At 45.8% G+C, this 21,504-nt stretch overlaps 1 protein-coding gene across 4 annotated transcripts in view; it reads left to right on the top strand.

Moving 5' to 3' along the window:
* LOC119169192 (FMRFamide receptor-like) overlaps positions 1 to 21,504 on the top strand; it is a 1,338,388-nt gene that overhangs the window by 1,166,844 nt on the left and 150,040 nt on the right. The gene's annotated exons all lie outside the window — the stretch shown is intronic.

Here is a 21,504-nt window from a genome sequence, read left to right on the forward strand (position 1 = left end):
TTGTCCGTCTCTCGTCTTTATTTTGCGCTAAGTATACCATGGGAATTAACAAACTCGCCCAACAAGTCGCTCTACTGAAGGTCATGATACTGACAAACTTCGCGTTCGCACTCTGTCTTCTTCTCTCGCTCTATTGGTTACACCGACAACGCCAACGGCAATGCCCCTTAATTAAGGAAGAGCCGCGCCCCAAAAGAGAAAAAAAAAGAGAATACAAATGCTCCACTGGGCGTGAGAGTTTAGGCTCTTCTCTGTCGAGACGGTGCGAGCGCCTTTTCGTGACTCTGCTCCGTGCAGATCTTATCTCCTGTTCGATTTGGACGGCTCTTGTGGAAACGTAAAATACTGCCGAAGTCTATTTTTATGCAGGTAACTTGTGCCGGCAGTATCAACTTGCAATATGGACATCTATTGTTTTGTATGGTGGTGTAGAGATTGGGGTACCTTGTATCGCGAACAGGCTGCTGAGAGGACTGCTATACGTTCATGAGCACGAATACGGATGCCATTGTAAATTCTCCGAATGCGCGCGGGTCCTTTTCTTCAGTAGTTGTGGGTTTTTATAGGGTTGCTGGGATTTTTAAATGTACCTAACTTTCCCGTTAATCATTATTGTCGTGGCGGTACAAATACATTCGCGTGGCACAGCTCGCACCGCGTTCACGTGACGTCATTGACGGATGTGCGCAAGTAAGATCAACTTCATCTACACTACTCTTCCTCACCGCGCCCCATCTTCGAGTGCCGTGTCTGAAGCTTTGCTATGACTCGGGCGTCGAAACGAGGAACGCAGAGGAAACCTAGGCGGTGGTGCGGAAGAATGCGCTGAAGGCCTCGACACGTGAGCACTCGGTGAGCGCGTATTTCATGGTGTTTTCTGCAAGCTTTTGTCGACTGAACGATAGGAAATAAAACAACTACGCCGATCGAGGCAATGCTGTATAGTCCGTTTTTTCATCTAAAATACACACACAGGAAAAGTAGGAAAGGCTACGTGCGCAGAATAGCATTGGCGTAACATGTCAACGCTCTCAGAAGATTTGAAAACTCATCCCCCCTGTAGGATCGTTTATTTTTAGTTTTTACGTTTTCGCTGCGTAGTTGTGTTCAGTCAGCCATCGCGGTGAGCAGATTTGCGCGCAAACAGACACCGTTTTTCCTTCTCTTTATACTATCGCATGAAGACGTGAAAAACGACACAAATAAAAACAAAAAGGACAGAGCAAATAGCCTAGTTTAACAGAATTTTATTTCCGGATTGATTCATTCATTCATTTTTATTTCCTTAAGGACCCCACTGGGAGGTATTACATAAGGGGTGGATACACAGGAAAAGAGAAAATTTGAACACGTTAGTTTTCGCAGCACAGGTGATTTGCAATATTTGTCGCGAAGGATGATGGGCAGGTGGTTGAAGCAATGGAGCAGGGAAGGTTGTTCCAATCCTTGACGGCGCGGGGAAAAAAAGAAGCTGAAAAAGTGGCAGTTCTGTTGTGATAACGGGACACTTGAAGTGGATGGCTTGTGCGGTGTGAAATGTATGTCGGGGGGAGGATGTAAGGAGCTGCATTGAGAGAAGAATGAAAAAATTTATGAAAGAGAGAAAGGGTGGCGATATGGCGGCAAACAGAGAGGGGTGATATTCAAGGATGAAATGCTGATGTCCTATGAGTACTGGGAGTGAATGAAACGAACGGCGCGATTTTGGACAGATGCGAGGTCGTTAATGAGGTATGTTTGGGGCGGGTTCCCTATGGGGGAGGCATATTCGAGTTTCGATCTGATGAGGGACTGATATGCCAGCAACTTCACATGTTTTGGTGCATGACGTAGGTGACGCTTCAAGAAGCCCAGAGTTTTATTTGCCGATGAAATGACGTTAGTAATATGCGCATTCCAAGTGAGATCGCAATACAATGTGACGCCTGGATACTTGTTGGATGGTTGTGATTGTACAGGGACGTTGGCAATATGATATGAAAAAATGAAAGGAGTTTTACGGCGGGGAAACGTAACACGTTTGCATTTGTTAGGGTTAAGAGATGAAAGCCAATTATCGCACCAATCTTGAATCTGGATAGGATCGTTCTGAAGAAGATTTTGGTCGTGAATGTTTGAGGGGAAGCGTGGCAAACCAGCCACAGAATTTCTTGGGCAGACTTTATGTTAACAGCTGACCAGGAAATTTCTGGGCCAACAGCGATTAGTACACCCCCGCCCCGGCCGCGTTTGCGGTCGGTGCGGAATAACTGATAATCGGGTAAGTCCGAAAGCACTTCGGCGTCAGTAACTTCATCGGTTAGCCAAGTTTCTGTTAGTACCAAAATATTACTGTTGGAAGACGCCAGAACGTTTGACACGAGTTGGCACTTCGGCATGAGACTACGAATATTAGTAAAGATAACAAAAAAAGAAGGTTCATTGCGTGTTTGGATTTGGCGGTGGTGCGGTTTAGTCTGCGGGCGCGGTGATCGCTATGCGACTTCTGTAACCGATTGTGATCCGTGGTCAAAAATGTACTGTTCGGAATCCATATACAAAGTTCTGAAACGGATCTGAAATTTACCTGATTTCTGCTTAGCGAAAGCAACGAGATGACGGCGGGAAGTGCGAACTGAGAGGGAATAATCTTCGCCATAGCTGAAATCTGTTCCTTTCAACTTTTTTGCATTTGAGAGGGTGTTTTCTTTGGTTTTGTAGAATGTGAACCTGACAATTATCGGGCGGCAACGATCATTGGTGTGGCGGCTGAGGCGATGCACTCGGTCAATCTCTTTCGGGTCAATTTTTATTTGCAAGCGTTGTAGACAGTGGTTAATGACAAGTTCTTCTGTTTCAATATTTCTTTTTTTGGCGTTAGTATCTCGAAGGTTATAGAAGATTAAGTTGTTGCGGCATGACCGGTTTTCTGCGTCATACAGCCGTTTTTCAAGTTCGGAAACTAAGTGCGGGGTTTCGGTAGTGTCGGCTTGAAGTGCGGCAATGTCAGCTCGTATGGGCAAAATATTTTGGTAATGGCGTTCTAGTTCGGTCATACGCTTTCCTAGATCCGACAATGTTTTGTCGGCTGTGAGGAGTTGCTGCTTTACTTCTTCAAAATCGGATATTAGTTTGTTTTGTATAGCGCTAATGTTTCCGAGTTCTGCGAGAATTTCGTTCATATTCGGACCAGGGTTAGTTTCAACGTCACCAGATAACAACAAGAGCACGGAGTAAATAGCATATAAACACTCGGCAATGATAGCGACAAGACACTGTGGGCCCAGCAGCAGGACTAGAAAGTAATCACTTGATTTTTTTTTTTTGCATAAAGACTGCTGTGCTTACTAACCTGCATTGTTGGGAGGAACGGGTAAGCGAACTGCAATGTGTCACAGCTGCCAAGCCCACAAGCTGACGCCGGTGACTGTTCGCGATATATAGGTGATCGGAGTGGAGATGTTGACTTCGATGGGGCTGTCCAGGGTGAAGTGGGGGAGGAGTAGTCAAGCCACGGCGCAGGCAACAGCGTCGGAGCGGTAGCGGAGGCGGGCGGGACAGTGCCTGCTTCGTCATTGCCAGGCAGGAAGGTGCAGTTTGATGATGGGTCCAACGAAGTGATTGCCAGGCCGGGCATCAGCAGGCGAGTGACAGATACAAGGAACACCTGCATTGTTGGGAGGAACGGGTAAGCGAACTGCATTGTGTCACAGCTGCCAAGCCCACAAGCTGACGCCGGTGACCGTTCGCGATATATAGGTGCTCGGAGTGGTGATGTTGACTTTGATGGGGCTGTCCAAGGTGAAGTGAGGGAGGAGTATTCAAGCCACGGCGCTGGCAACAGCGTCGGAGCGGTAGCGCAGGCGGGCGGGACAGTGCCTGCTTCGCCATTGCCAGGAAGGAAGGTGCAGTTTGATGATGGGTCCAAAGAAGTGATTGCCAGGCCGGGCATCAGCAGGCGAGCGACAGATACAAGGAACACCTGCATTGTTGGGAGGAACGGGTAAACGAACTGCATTGTGTCGCAGCTACCAAGCCTGGATAAATCTTACACAGCTTATGTGCACACAAAATGGACAATGATGAACAATGCGTATGTACAATGCAAGCTGTTATATATAGCGAAATAACTTATAGCGAATTCAGCGACATACAATGCAAAAATTGTACAACAAAGACAGGAGATTCATGACATCAAGATGATTAAACTTAAATGAACAGTAAGGCTATATGAACAAACAAGGTGAGGTCATTCACAGTGTAGCGTGATATTTTGAATTCACCTGTGAGGACAATTTGCTCTCGCGCTCAACAACAATATTGCACAAAAATACATGTTTCTAATGAAGAAAAGAAAAATACACACTGTAATGTCACAGTGGTACAAGCTCTAGCCCACCTCCTCAATAAGGAAGGAAAGGCATGGACACTCTGTCGTTTTTTATGATAATAAATCGCGTAGACCAACGTCGGAGGAAGGCTTCCTCTCCCAGCACGACTAGTTCTGTGTTAAGATGCACAAGCATTATGTTTTTTAGCCGATGTAGTAGGGGATACATGGCTCTCTGGGGGCGTCCCCTCAGACGGGCCAGTCCCCTTCGTTTCCGTAAGACGAAGCCTAACTGCTTAGTATGCACCATGTCAGTACTTGTCGCGAAAGTTAAAATCTGTAGCGCACTCAAATTCACGATGCATCGAAACCGCCTTGCGTCAGCTAGAAAGGAAAGTATCTTGATGAACCGAAATATCTATTTACTTCCTCGGTAGCAACCCAATTCTTCGCTTTCATACACGAAAAATATCGAATGCATCTCTTTATTCAGCGTGAGACACCCATTTTGACAATTTCGTGCAGGGTAATGAAGAGTTAAGTAATGGTGTTTTACAAAGCACTATCAACTATGAGTGATAGAGAGAAAGTGAGAGAGATGTGAAACGGAAAGGCAGGGTGGTCAACCGAAAAAAATATCTTAATATATTTTATTAAAAGTTGTTAGCCCAATATTCTGTTTTAGCTGTTCATCAAGATACTTTCCTTTCTAGCTGACGCAAGGTGGTTTCGATGCATTGTGAATTTGAGTGCGCTACCGATTTCCACTTTCGTGACAAATACTGACATGGTGCATACAAGCAGTTAGACTATTTGATCTGTAATGCTTGTTTTTATTGGAGTTAATTTTCATGTCTTCATGCGATACCAATATGTTGAAATCAGCGGTGAAAGATATACTGCTACATCTACTTTCTCATGACTGCGCATTTCGCAAATGTAACCCCTTTAAATATGATCATTATCGAAACTACACTTCATGAGACTCACCGTCACCAGCATGTGTTGATAATACTTTAAAGAAAAAGATTGGCCAAAAGAAAAGCATGCATACGCTCAGGGAGTCCGAGGACAAGTGATCCTTCCCTTGACTCAACTTTCGGGCATGTTTTTCACCCTAATTGCCTTTTCTGCTTTACATCAATAGTGAACCTTGTGTAACACAAAGTAGACTCCTTTATTAACGAGCGCAACTAAAGGTAATGGATTTTTTTTTAAGAGGGACCCATTTTTTGCAAGAACAGCCTTTTGAAAAATATGTGTGTAATCGAAAGGTCAATGCCTTCAGCCAAACAATGAACATGTTCACTTTCTGATAGCAATTCGACGACTTGCTCAGTGATACTTGCAACTAAAGAATATATAACAGTGATACTTACAAGAATATATAACAAACAGCTCTCTGATTGTGTATACCGGGCACAAGACCAGAAGGATCATGTGACAGCCTTTAGTAAATGTGCTCAAAACAGCGAAGCAGCTTTCGCTTATGAATTTGTGTGAAGCAATGTGCTAGGCGCATGCTTGTCTTGTTAAGTAAACTACGTACATACACCAACCGAAGAAAGCTGTACTTTCAGATGTCCTGCGCCACCCAGCTGAGCCCACAAGGTGTGCTTACCCGAGGCGATTCGAAGGCCGCGTCGCCGAGTCCATGTGTAGAGGCCTCCGCGGCAGGTTTCAGGACGGCACCTCTCCTGGTGGAAGTGGCATACCCCTGTAGCCTGCATGTAATGAATGGCTAAATTACTGGCAAGCCGCTGAAACACGGTTGCAAGCTTAGTGAAAAGTGAAGCGTATAGGAACGTCACTGCCAGCCTAGTGCTTGCTGCACTCGGTCGATGAAGTTGTAGGTGCGCTTTTTTGCTCTAAGTTTGACTATTCAGTTCTTCCGCAGCTTTGCGTATTTAGGATAGTTTGAAAGTAGCGCTCTTTTCGTGGGTGGATAATTATATAGTAACACAGAACAGTAGTGTACCAGTGTGCCGCACTCGTGGCGGACACAAGCGGTAGCAGTTTTGGAAAACAAAGCGCCGTACGTGCCTCTATAATGGGTGTTAAAAGCGAAATATCACGGTGGTTAGAACAGCGTTGGTAGCCAAAATAGACTAGATAACCAATTGAACTGTTTATTTGCCGAGTTTCGCCTCGACAGTTGTATCTATACGGAGCCGCGCTAACCGCGCCTCGAAAGTACGCGAATCTTCGTACTCACGTCATATAAGTGTGATTCGCGGCATAGCAATTAGACGTCGCACACGAAACCAATACCATCTTTTTTGTGCGTCTGCTTTTAGGCGTACGAAAGTACCCAATGGCTCCGTACGTGAGAGCGACAGATAACGAAGCTTTGGAAAGCGCCGCAGACATAATTTGCGATTTCTTAAGGGTAAATTGTTGCTTAATAGGCCCTGCAACAATTTTGCCCATGATCTTAGAAAGCTGTAGGCTCCCTAGAAATCACGCGAGCCAAATAATATAGCGCAGCACGTGGCCCGCAATCAACAATAAATTAACAAAGTCACCTAGAAATCGCTTTCTCTTTCTCGACAAATGACGGAGACCGCTCAAAGGTCTCTCGTAGAACGGCATCTATAAGTCATTGGCTGACTTGAACAAGGCGCTAGGTCGCTACAGGAATAGCCGCGGGAGGCCGCGACTTGTCCATGCGTGCACGCGCGATCACACTGAAAAAGTGGTGTATTCGAAGACAACAAAATAAAGAACGTACGCAATGTCATTATCTCAATGTCACGAGGTGCGCTTGACGCATATATATATAAACATTTATATATATATATATATATATATATATATATATATATTCATTTATTTATTTATTTATTTATTTATTTATTTATTTACATATATATATTGTAAGATGGCGTCCAGTACCCTCAAGACTCTTCTTTATTGTCTCGGGTATGTTCCCCACAACCTAAGCTTGACTAGTGATGATGAGTATGTACAGATGAAAAGATGGAACGCATAAACAATGCTCACACTTATTTTCCCCGCGCACTTGAGCGGCCGGCCAAGCCGAGACTTAGGCGGGAAAGGTACGGCGAAAAGGGTTTAAGACGTGAAACGTGGACTATCTCGGAGGCACGGTAACGACGGTCCGAGGAACCCTCGACGGGAGTGACAAGGTAATTGACAGGAGATCTCCGTTCAGAAATAACGTAAGGAACGAGAAAGCGTGACTGAAACTTTTCACACAATCCTGGAGTGCGAACAGGCGTCCAAAGTCATACTTCAATGCTTCATCTACAGGACGGAAAGTGACGTCTCGACGGAAGCTGTCATAGCGTTGCTTGTGGTCTTGTTGACTGGCCGTCGTGTTGAGTTGAGCACGTTGCCGTGCCTCAGCGAGCCTGGAAACGAAATGTTCTGGCGTATTCGTGGACGTTTTTCTCGTTACATTGTGTGTTACTTTGTGTTTGTAAACTTTGCGTGTAAACTTTGTGCACTGTACCACTCCTGCCCCGGCTGCCAAAGGGTGGCTGGCAGTATTGAATAAACAAAACAAAAGAAAGAGGCGTCAATGGTGAATGTCAGCGCACGACCATAGATGAGGAAGAAAGGTGAATACCCGGTGGAAAGGTGAATACCCGGTGGTTGTGTGCAAATGTTACGAACGGCAAGATTTTGTCCCGGTTATCGTGGTTCGGTTCGATGTACATGGATATCATGTCGATTAAAGTCCGGTGGAATCGCTCTGTCAGGCCATTTGTCTGCGGGTGGTAAGCGTATGTGGTCTTAAGAACTGTGCGACAAGTTTTTAGGATTTCATTGAGAATTGTGGACAGGAAGGCCTTGACTCGGTCACCCAACAACGCGCGAGGTGCACCATGACGCAACACAACAGCTTCTAAAAAGAAGGCGGCAACGTCTGATGCAGAGCTTGTGCGTAGAGGAGCAGTCTCCGCGTATAGTGTGAGGTGGTCGACAGCTGTGACGATCCAGTGGTGGCCCGCTGGCGTTACGGGAAGTGGCCCGACGAGGTCTACTCCGACAACGACAAAAGATGTATAGGGACATGGAATGGGTTGTAATAGGCCAGCAGGAGCAGAAGTTGGTCGTTTCCGGCGTTGACAAAGTGTGCAAGAAGCGACATAATTAGCCACAAAGGTAGAAAGACCAGGCCAGAAGAAGCGGCTCCTAACGCGGTTGTAGGTCTTTTGGAATCCTAAGTGTCCAGCTGACGGGTCGTCATGCAATGCTTCGAGAACTTGTTTTCGCAGCGAACGGGGAAGTACTGGCACCCACCGATGCCCATCAGCATTGTAAGTATAGCGCTGCAGAACGTTGTTCTCTAGCTTGAACTGCCGTAGCTGACGACTTAGTCTGGCATTAGGTGGAGAAGACGAGCCATTCAAGTATACAATGATGCGGTTACAGTAGGGGTCGTCACGTTGGCACGCGGCAAAATGGGCGCTGCTGTTTAGAGATAGTGACCCAGCAACTGTCAGGGGTGATAACGTGGGTGAAGAGGAAGCCGCATGATCACCTGAGGGGCATTGAAGATTCGTGGTTCGAAATGAAAGTGGCAGAGGGCAGCGAGAGGGAGCGTCAGCATCCTGATGCTGTTTGCCAGACCTGTACACAACGTCAAAAGTGTACTCTTGCAAACGCAGTATCCAGCGACTGAGGCGCCCAGACAAATTCTTCAGCAAAGACAACCAGCATAGGGCATGGTGGTCGGTGATCACAGTGAAGTGGCGTCCATACAGGTAAGGTCAAAATTTCTGGATGGCCCAAACGACAGCGAGACATTCCTGCTCTGTTATCGAGTAGTTCTGCTTCGCAGGTGTTACTGCGCGGCTGGTATACGCAACCACTCGCTCCCGTGATGTTTCATCGCGCTGGAGGAGGACAGCACCGATTCCGTGGCCACTGGCATCTGTGTGCAGGAAAGTGGGTGCACTCTCATCGAAGTGACGGAGGACGGGGTCTGATGTCAGAGCACGCTTAAGGACTTGGAAAGCACACTCGCACTCGTCAGTCCACGTGAAAGCCGTTCCTGACGTCAGAAGCTTGTGTAACGGCCCCGCAATGGCAGCAAAGTGACGGATGAAGCGGCGGAAGTAAGACGCCAGGCCCACGAAAGCTCGCAATCGTTTTTGATTGTTCGGACGTGCAAAACTAATTATATATATATATATATATATTTCTTTATTTATTTATATCAGATTCTTTGAACGTCATTCACGCTGGACCCGACGTGTTGTATGCAAGAAAGAGACGACGAAACTTTCACGGAAGCGTCTTTACTAAGCGTTTTCAGCTGGTGGACCAGCTTTCGTCAGAGTAATGTGACAAGAGTTCATACATGGCTTTAAAGGCGCTTTTCAATAACAGGTCAGCGCCATCTGCGCTGGTTAGCATTACAATGCGCATATTAAAATGTCATGTGCTTCAGAAAAAGAAAAAAAAGACAAAAAAGACAAAAAATGGGAAAAGCAGAAGGGTACACACATACTGAAGACATGGTTGAAGATTCCCTTACGTGTACTGTGACGTAATACCATGCTTATACGTAGTTAAAAGATGTAGAAGTGCAGTGCTGTAATGACATTGCATTGGAGCATGAGAACAATCTTAGTAATATGTGAACATATAATGGAAGCCAATGTGAAATAATTGAAAATAAATAAATAAATAAAAATAAATTGGGCAGACATAGAAGGCGTGATTTAGGCGGTGCAATTTGAAACCAGTTCATCATCGCTCTCAATCTAGTGAAAGACAGGTCAGTTTTTCCTTGTTTTCGTTGATTCCAGCTGAAACAGTGTTAAATTTATGAATGAGATATGATTCATGCAGTTCACGATCATGGCTGGTGCGAAATCTCTATTATAGTATCATGACTTTGAGGTTACTAAATGAGTGGCCGGGCATGTTCACAAGCTTTGATAATGGATGGTTTGGTTGGGTTTTAACATGCGATCTGTGATTGTTGAAACGTATTCTGAATGGGGTTTCAGTGTGGCCTATGTATTGCATATGGCAAGTGCCACACTCAAGCAAATACGCTACATTGGATGAATCATAACTAAAGCTTCCCCTAATTGTGAAAATGAATCGGTTAGATGTGCTGGTGGCTGTTAATGACGGTTCATGATGAGGACAAACTTTACAACGGGGTTGTTGCAGCGGCTACAACCAGTACGGTTAGTGGCAGCAATTTTAGATGACGTCAGGATGTCACCTATGTTTTTTGAGCGCCTATACACTACTCGAGGGGGCTCAGGAAAGACCGCTTTTAGTCTGTCGCTTTGGGTGACGATCTTGTAATGGTTACGCAGTATACCTAGAACTTTGGGGATGGACGTTGAGTGTGTTAGTACTAAATTGGCTGACTGAAGACCGTTGCTTTTTATGCTACCTTTTAAACAGTCCATTCGATTGCGTCCTCTGGCTCTGTGTATCGCGTCGTCAATAATTTTTTCCGGATATTTTCGCTTAAGGCGCTCCTTTTCAGATCATGGCAGCAGGAATTGTAATCTTGATCTTCAGAGCATATCAGCTGGAATCAACGAAAACAAAAAAAAAACTGACCTGTCTTTCACTAGATTAAGAGCGATGATGCACTGGTTAGAAATTGTACCACCTAAATCACGCCTTCTATATCTGCCCTTTTTATTTTTATTTATTTAATTTATCTTCAATCATTTCACATTGGCTTCCATTATATCTTCACATATTACTAAGATTGTTCTCATGCTGCCATGCAATGTCATTACACTACTGCACGTGTACATCTCTTAACTACGAATAAGCATGGTATCATGTCGCAGTATATGTAAGGGAATCTTCAACCATGTAGGCCCGTGTGCTCAGACTTGGGTGCACGTTAAAGAACCCCAGGTGGTCTAAATTTCCGGGTCCCTCCACTACGGTGTCTCTCATAATCATATGGTGGTTTTGGGACGTTAAACCCCACAAATAAATCAATCAATCAATCTTCAACCATGTCTTCAGTAAGTGTGTAACCTTCCGGTTTTCCCATTTTTTTCTTTTTTCTTTTTTTTGAAGCACATGACATTTTATTATACGCATTGGAATGATAACGAGCACAGATGGCGCTGACCTGCTATTGAAAGGAGCTTTTAAAGCCATGTATGAACTCTTGTCACATTACTCTGACGAAGGCTGGTCCACCAGCTGAAAACGTTTAATAAAGACGCTTCCGTGAAAGGTTCGTCGTCCAATTCTTGCGCATATATATATATATATATATATATATATATATATATATATATATATATATATATATATATATATATATATATATATATATATATATATATATATATATATATATATATATATATAAGGGATAGAAGTGTATAACCAAGGGCTCGTTTTTCCGTGTTTCGACACAATATAATGAGATATAACAGACCATAATGCCGAAAAATGTATAGGCAAATTTATTAAAACCAATGTAATGCAAATAAGAAGAAGAAAAATTGGGTGCCGTGAGCGGGAATGAAACTTACGACCTTCGGATAACGCGTTCGATGCTCTAACGACGGGGCTATCACGACTGCTATCTCCCCAGCTACTTTATTGAGTTTATTAGAGAATTTAAGCGTAGGAGTGTCTGTCAGCGCCATCTGTAGCCTTAGCGGCTGTGGGCTTCGCGACTGTGGGCTTCGCGGCTGTGCCAATTCACAGACCGCTAATTCGTTCGTCCTGATCATGCAGGTTTTTGCCCGCATCATCACCGACCTGCTCGTGTCTGCCTTTCTGACAGCCTCGTTTGCTACTCCGGGAAAAACTTCGGGCCTTCTGGCAACGGAAATGAACTTAGCGGTTTCCTCCTGCCTGTCACCCATGCTGCGGGACCTTCAGCAGCGCCCTCAATCCCGCTGTGGATCACCGAAAGGAATCTAGCTGCCCTATCACCGTCGACAACATCTTATACGCAGACTATAACGCAGCAACCACCGTCCACCGCGCACTGTGGGCTTCGTGGCTGTGCCAATTCAGAGACCACTAATCCGTTCATCCTGATCATGCAGGCTTTTGCCCGCATCATCACCGACCTGCTCGTGTCTGGCTTTCTGACAGCCTTGTCTGCCACTCCGGGAAACTTCGGGCCTGCTGGCAACGGAAGTTAACCTTGCGTTTTCCTCCTGCCTGTCACCCATGCTGCAGGACCTTCAGCAGCACCCCCAATCCCGCTGTGGATCATCGAAAGGAATCTAGCTGCCCTATGGCTGTCGACAACATCTTATGCGCAGACTATAAAGCAGCAACCACCGTCCACCGCGCACTGCGGGCTTCGCGGTTGTGCCAATTCACAGACCGCTAATCCGTTCATCGTGATCCTGCAGGTTAGTAGCTCGTATCAAGAACTTACTAAAAAATCAAATGATTACTTTTTGGTGCAGCTGCCAAGCCCACAGTGCTGCCTTTTACTTGTTTCTGAATGTATTGATGTCATACGCGCCTTGCTACTGCTTTCGGGGGATGTAGAGAGAAACCCCGGCCCTGACAAAATCGTCCTCGAACAACCGAGAAAGTTGTTTGCCGGCCAGGCCGCTTTAATAACCGAGATGCAAAGCCTCAAATCCCAGCCAACAAGTACAAACAACTCTATCACTAATCTAAGCACCCGTCTTGCAGACTTAGAAAAGCATTACCAAAGTTTTCTAGCTTTCCGAACAGAAGTCGACGCCCTTAATTCTAAGACCGGTCCACTAACCCATCGTATGTGTGACATTGAATAGCGCCTTGACGACCCCTAGAACCGTTACCAGCACAACAACTTAATATTTTACGGGTTTCCTGACACCAACCCGAAGGAAACATACGCTCAATCGGAACAAATAATCATCAACCACTGCCCCGAAAGCTTTGGTCTATAAGTCGAGACTAAAGATATAGAGCGCGCACATCGTCTAGGGCGTTACAACACTAACCGGAAACGACCCATCATTGTTAAGCTGTCATCCTTCAAAAATAAAGAATCTACCCTTTCGAGCGGCCCAAAACTGAAATGCACTAATTTCAGCATTGGCAAAGATTTCACGCGTCTAGTTCGAACTGCACAAAACCAGCTTGTAACCTTTGCTACAAGCAAGTCCGTACCATTTTCATTACGCTTCAAAACCTCGCACATCGGAGCGCAGCGATATATCTTTGACAATGCAGCAGGAATTGTCAGAGACGTATCGTAGGGATCATGTTGCCGTCAGCAAGCATGCCATCAGCCCCGTACAAACGCAAGAGCAAACCTGTCATTTTCTGTACTTTATACTGACTTACGTAGTATTCTTCACAAGCGCGTGCCCCTGTTTAATCTAGTACAATCATCCGGCAGTAGTGCACTGATACTAACAGAAACATGGCTCAGTGACGACATTTCAGATACAGAGGTACTGGCCGACTTGCCAAACTTTAACGTCTTTCGTCACGATCGTAAAAATGCACGTGGCGGAAGCGCACTCATCGCCACTAAAAAAGAACTATCATGCTGTCTAATCAACACATCTTCACAACTAGAATCATTATGGGTAATATGCCGTGCCCCTCCCGAAGCAATAATACTTGGCGTATGCTATAGGCCCCCTCGAAGTGACCCAGACTTACCCTGCAAACTTAACGAAATCTTATCCCAGCTAACTAAAGACGAAGTTATTCTTTGTAGAACACATCTCGCTCGTCTCAGTGCTTTTCTGGACTTTTCGCTGCAGTTGTGGGGTGTGTAGCCCCGTAGGTTGCGGTAATGGATGTACAACCTCATGGGGCAACGTCTGACTCCGGTTCGACCGCGGCCACTTCCTCGAGGAAGCGAGGAAACACATCCAGTGAGAGCGATGACACTGAGCTGTACTCCGCATCTTGCGACGAGTCCTCAGACGACGGCTTTTAACCTGTCCTGCACCGCAAGGCCAAGCGACGGATCATCAATCCATCGCCGGTGTCAAGCACAGCTACCGTGAAAACGGCGCCCCAGCGATGGCCCCATTCCATCCTGTTTGTGCCAAAGAACGCTACCGAAAGTCTGCGTGTTCTGAACAGGCAAGCGCTTTCGCTCTATTTTGAGAACACTGTGCCGAACGAGATTAAAGACCTACGGCTTAATTCAAGAAGAAACATCCTGGCTGTAGATGTGCGGCACCCGAGTGCGCTGAGCACGCTGCAACAAGTAACACAACTGGGAAACATTGCAGTTAGGTCCATCATACCATCCGATGGTGTGACCACATCAGGAGTCATTTACGACATTAACACGAAAATACCAAACGCAGACCTTCCAATACTTATAAAACCAGCGAGTCAAGACAACGTCATTGTCAGCGTTGGACGGCTTGGAAACACACGCACCCGAGTGCGCTGAGCACGCTGCAACAAGTAACACAACTGGGAAACATTGCAGTTAGGTCCATCATACCAGCCGATGGTGTGACCACATCAGGAGTCATTTACGACATTAACACGGAAATACCAAACGCAGACCTTCCAATACTTATAAAACCAGCGAGTCAAGACAACGTCATTGTCAGCGTTGGACGGCTTGGAAACACACGCTGTGTGAGAGTAACGTTCAAAGGTGACTGTCTTCCCGCATACGTGAAGGTTGGCCACTTTCGTCAACAAGTTCGACCGTTCATTCCTAAACCCGTGCAATGCTTCAATTGTCAGAAGATCGGCCATGTAATGGGTGTTTGCCGGAGCTCCGCAGCGTGCCCCCGGTGCGCCGAACCACACGCGGAAGACAACTGTAGCGCTACCACACTTAAGTGTCCTAACTGTCAGGGTGCTCACAAGGCTTCTTCGAAAGAATGTCCGCACATAAAGAAGGAATTTTCTATTCTGAGGCAAATGGTTCGAGACAGCTCCACCCACAAAGAAGCTGCCGAGAAAATCCGGCGAAGACGACGTCGCTGTCGAAGGTCTTCACGTCGGACAGCGCCAACCTCAGGCAATAAGTCGACGCATCAGGAAAGATCTCCAGCTTCAGTATACAGCACGGCAAACACAGACGTTGTAAAAGAGCAAAGGGGCAGACCAGTCTCTACAGAAGAGTGGCCTCCACTTACGCGTACACAACGCTCAGAAGAGCCGCAGCAGAAGCCGTCTTCTTCGGAGCAAGCTGCTGTAATGGAGGACTTGCGGAACACAGATCAGCAAGTAATAGCTCTTTTGCGACCATTAATTAACGCTATCCGCTTGTTAAGCAACTTGCACACACCGTCAGCAAGAAGTGCTTTGCAATTACTGGACGCTTTGAGTCCAGTACTCGCAGCGCTTGAGTAAATAATGGCTCACCAGCCACTGTCTTTCAAAGAAGAGGTCCAAAAAGCAGCGATTATTCAATGGAATGCCCGGGGACTGAGGTCACGCATCGCCGATTTCCGTCGGTTCGTGTACACCAATAAGTTCCCCATCATTGTCATCTGCGAGCCAAACTTGCAAAAAGAAATCAGACTTTCTAGTTATGAGTCATTCATGTCGTCTACAACTGTGGACAATAGCAAAGTTCTGATGTTTATTCGCCGTGACCTCACCTACATTCATCATCCGGTGTCACCCCACGACGACAATCAATATATAAGTATAACAGTGAAAAGGAGACTTACCATCACGTTTGTGGGTGCCTACCTCTCTCCGTCAAGTCGTTTCGACCATACAAGACTACAAGGTATCTTGTCAGCAACTTCTCACCCATGCATTATAATTGGCGACTTCAACGCCCATCACAAAATCTGGGGAAGTTCGAAGACCAATGTTAAAGAGAGAAAGTTGGTGTCCTTCGCCTCCGACAACCAACTTTTCTTGCTAAATGATGGCAGTCTAACGTTCCTACGTTGTTCAAGGTATAGCAGCTGCCTTGACCTGGCCTTTGTCTCACGAGGCCTCGTCAAGCATGCTGAGTGGTTTCCAGACATAGAAACGCATGGAAGTGACCACATTCCCACTTACGTCAAAGTCGAGGGATTGTCCCATGCTAAGATACGCGACAGTGTTCAGAGAGTGGACTGGTTGAAATTCGAGTCTCGCATGGAAGAGCAATGTGAAGCAAACATATCCCTCGACATAGAGGAGATAATTAAAAGCACAATACACGATACTACGTGTACCCTCACCTGCTCTCCCAAAGTAACGGAATTTGACATCGAGCTAAAACGACTTCGAGCTATCCGACGGCGTGCTGAACGAAGATACCGACGCACGGAGGCAATAGAAGACTTACGGATTGCTCGACGTATACAAAAGAAGATTCAGCGCCGGATAAATAGACTCGAGGCAGAACGTTGGACTGCTTTTTGTGAGTCACTTGACCCACGAAAACCTTTATCTCAATTGTGGAAGACGGTACGAGGTCTCCGCACAAAACCCACTCAGTGGTCACAATTCAGGGCTCTCGCACTTTTTGAACAGAGACGCAGCATTGACGTGGCAGAAGACTTCTGCGCCAGAGTATCTGGGCCACTTGCAGTGCCCAATAGCCTATTGCCCTCGACTAACTCTCCACAAACACTGGATTCCCGCATGGATATGCCTTTTTCTATCGTGGAGCTCAGAGCAGCACTAGCTTTGTGTGGACGCACGTCGGCACCAGGGCCCGATAGAATTTCTTATAGGGCCTTGTGTCATCTGGGTGAACGCGCGAGAATCCTCCTTCTGGAGTTGTACAACAAATCCTTGCAAGATGGAACGCTCCCGACAAGCTGGAAGACAAGTCGCCTAGTTCCAATTCTGAAGCCAGGCAAGTCACCGTTGGACCTCTCATCTTATCGTCCGATCGCATTGGCCAGTTGTGTAGGCAAAGTTATGGAGAGGATGATCCTGGGACGCCTGGAGTGGTTCTTGAAGTGTAACAACATCTACCCAGATGCCATGGCAGGATTTTGGCGTGGTCGAGCATCGATTGACAACGTAGTTGACCTGGTAACTTATGTCCAACACGAGAAAGGCCGTAAGCGTCTCTGCGCATCTTTGTTCCTAGACGTCAAAGGGGCGTATGACAACGTTACGCATGAAGCTGTTCTCACCGCCCTCGAAGAAATAGGAGTAGGTGGTCGGATGTATCGCTGGATACGTAGTTATTTGTCAATGCGATCATTCTTTGTGAGCACTGAAGACGGTCCAACCTCTCCACATTACAGCCACCGTGGCGTCCCCCAGGGTGGCGTACTCAGCCCTGTGCTGTTCAATGTTACGTTAATTGCTCTCACTGAGCATCTGCCAAGCACGGTCAGGCTATCAATGTACGCAGACGACATCTGCATTTGGGCATCGGCTGTAACACGCCTGCAGTTACGAGGAAGAATTCAAAAAGCTGCCACTGAAACATTACACTACCTCCGAAATCGAGGGTTGGAAATTTCTTCCGAGAAATGCGCCCTCGTAGCTTTTACACGAAAGCCTATGGATAAGTACACTATAAACATTAATGGTCAAACTGTGCCATACGTTCGATCGCACAAGTTTTTGGGCGTCATAATTGACAGGAATCTATCATGGAGCGATCACGTTTCGTACATGAAGAAACGGTTAATGGAAATCTGTAATATACTGAAGTTCTTTGCAGGGAAGACTTGGGAAATGTCTCCCAGTGCAATGCTACAGCTGTACAGAGTACTTTTTCTCGGTTTCCTGCGGTACAGTTTACCGGCATTGACCAGTGCAAGCAAAACAAGCCTTCGAACGCTACAGAGTATTCAATCCCAGGCACTCCGGATTTGCCTCGGCTTGCCTCGTAGTGCGTCAACAATGTCTACTATAGCTATCGCCGGTGACCACCTCATCACGACACATATCGACGTTGAGGCACTCCGGACACATATAAGGCATATTGCTCGGACACCCTGCCACCACCTAGCCCCTTTACCAGCAGACAGACCACGTTCGTCGTTTAGCCAAACGGTCACCACATACCGCGATTTTTTGCCAACATGCTTCACACCCGCCGCCAGGCCTATGACTCCTCCCTGGTGCCTGGCTCAAGCTAATATCAGACTAACTATACCTGGCATCAAGAAAAAAGCAGATATGTCGTCACCTGCTCTTAGACAGCTTGCTCTGCTCTTGTTATACGAGACGTATCAAGGCTGTATACACGTATACACCGACGGCTCTGTTTTACAGAAGAGTTCAACGGCATCATTTGTTATACCGATAAAAGACACGAAAAGAAAATTCAAGACCTCCCACCTTACGACATCAACGGGAGCAGAGCTCACAGCTCTTCGTGCCGCATTGCAATTTATCAGCGATCAACAGCCACAAAAATGGACAATTATCAGTGACTCAAAGGCGGCGCTGCAATCCCTTCTATCCCCTTTACGCCACGGCCCGTACGAACAGCTGGTATTTGAGATTGCAGAAAAGACTCACCAATTCATTGAGGAAGGACATGAAATAGCCTTTCAATGGCTGCCAAGTCATTGTGGAATAACTGGCAATGAACGGGCCGATCGAGCTGCCCGTTCTGCCCATACTGAAAGCGATGAAATATCAATTCCGCTTTCCAGAACTGACGCTGCACGGAAACTCCGCATGCTTGCTCGCAAGCGCACCACGTCACAATGGAACGAGTCACATTTCTTCCATGCACGGTTAGGTACTTTAGACCCAACTCTCAGTCTTCGAATTCCTCCGGAATTGCGCCGACGAGACGCTACTATGCTGTGCAGATTATGGTTGGGCGTCGCATTTACCAATGCGTACGCGTTCCGCATAGGAATGGCTGACACTGCTGCATGCAACCTTTGTGGCAGTAATAAAACAACTTGGCACATTCTGTGTGAATGCCCACAATACTGCTCGCAGAAACAGTTACTCTGCAGTACACTAGATGAACTGGACAATCAGCCTCTTTCGGAAGAAAGACTACTGCGCTGCCGACAGGACTTCATGTCGCAGAAGAAGGCTGTGAAGGCGCTCATGCGCTTCTTGCGTTCAACCGGCCTGTCCAAACGACTGTGATCGGAACTCTCTGAATGTGTGCGCATGTGTTTTTTTAATTTATTTTATATCTCTCTGTAGCTATCCTCTTTCCGACCCTTTTCCCCACCCCCGTACAGGGTAGCAAACCAGTTCGTCTAGGTTAACCTCCCTGTCTCTTCCTTTTAATTATTTCTCTCTCTCTCTATCCCAGCTAACTAATAAACACTCTAACGCACGTTTTCTGCTTTATGGGGATTTTAGCTTTCCCTCCATTAATTGGCTCAATCAAGTTGCACCAACCTCGGGAAATACCGAAGCAAGAAAATTCGTCGATGTTTGCCTCAACTTTAACCTCATTCAACAGGTAACCGAACCAACGCACGTCACTATTGAATCCTCAAACATTTTAGACCTGGTACTAAGAAATAGCCCAGAAAGCTTAATATCTATTGCATACATACGTGAAATCAGCGATTAGAAAGTCATTCATACGATATTTAACTTCACCCCAAAAATACGCCCCATTTTTCGCAAAACGATTCACTTGTATCATAAGGGTAAATATGAATAAATTAATCGTGAAGTTCGAGATTTCCTACCATACTCAGAACTCAATCTCGGTTCCTGTTCTCTAAATGACAGCTGGATAATGCTTAAGGAGAAGATAACTGACTTGACTAATAAATTCATCCCCACAGTGAGCTTTACTGCCAATAAATATAAACCATGGTTTTCCAAAAGTTTGAAAACACTTGAAAATAAAAAAAGCGCCTCTTTCGAGCTGCAAAGTTTAATGGCAATGCGTGCGCATGGGGCAAATATTATGCTGCGGAAGATGCTTATTATGCTTAAATTAGAAAAGCGAGACATACAGAGTCTGTCACAATGATTTATCTAAAATTCTGAAATCTAACCCTAGAAAATTCTGGGAAATCATAAACCCACAACTAACACGATACATCACGCTTACAAACGATAAAAATGAAGACGTAAGCGACACTGTTTGTGCCAATATCTTTAACACCGTGTTCTCATCAGTGTTCACTAAAGAAGCCAGCGTATCGTTTCCTACGCCACCTACTACGACATTACCAGTGATGGCCCTTGTTGTGTTATCCGTTAGTGGCATCTCATCACTCATTGACAAATTAAAGCTTTCATCATCAGCTGGCGTAAACAATATTAACTCTAAATTGTTAAAAAATACTAAGGAAATTATTGCAGTGTACTTTTCGATTATGTTCTCATTGTCACTCGAAACAGCAATTTCACCAGACGACTCGAAGGAGGGAAAGGTCAATCCAGTCCAGAAATCAGGTAACAGACAGTCTCCCTAAATTATCGACCCATCTCTCTAACTAGCGTACCCTGCAAAATCATGAAACCTGTCATATATTCACACATCATGCGCTTTCTTGACACCAACAATTTTTTTCATTCTTCTCAGCACGGATTTCGTAAATCATTATCCTGTGAAACCCAACTTGCTATGTTTATTCATGATATACACTCTTCACTCGACCGTCACTTTCAGACGGATGCAATCTTTCTCGACTTCGAAAAAGCCTTGGATAAGGTACCGCACAAACGCCTACTGTTAAAACTTTCCTAGTTGAACCTGCACCCCAACATTCTTGCATGGATCACACAATTTTTTACTAACCGCTCTCAGTTCGTCTCCATTAAAAATACCCGTTCTAGCTCCCTCCCAGTAACATCCGGCGCCCCCCAAGGATCTGTACTCGCACCCTTATTGTTCCTAATATATATCAATGATCTTCCTGTTCATGTATCTTCCCATATCCGTTTATTTGCCGGCGATTGTGTAATCTATCGCACAGTTACTAACATTTCTGATCAAACTACACTCCAACAGGATCTTGATCTCGTGCAAAAGTGGTGTGATCTTTGGTTAATGAAGCTTAACCCCACTAAATGCAAACTCGTCTCATTTCAACGCCACCGTAATCCTTTATCATTTTCATACCTAATCTCTAATTCCGCTATCGAACAAGTTCGGTCATATGAAAAAGTAACCTGCCGTGAGCTGGAATCGAAGCAACGACCTTCGAATAACGCGTTCGATGCTCTACCACTGAGCTATCCATCCAGTCACTTTATTGGGTTTATATGTGAATTTAAACGTGGGAGTGTCACTAAGCGCCATCTGTAGCCATAGCGGCAAGTGTGAAACACCCTTTTATGAGCCTGTTTGGCGTCATGTGGCACGTGAACTTATTACGAGCGGGCAGCTGACCAATAGACGAAATTCACATATAAACCCA

The sequence above is a fragment of the Rhipicephalus microplus genome, chromosome 2, assembly GCF_043290135.1.
Source record: "Rhipicephalus microplus isolate Deutch F79 chromosome 2, USDA_Rmic, whole genome shotgun sequence".
In the NCBI taxonomy this organism is placed as follows: Eukaryota; Metazoa; Arthropoda; class Arachnida; order Ixodida; family Ixodidae; genus Rhipicephalus; species Rhipicephalus microplus.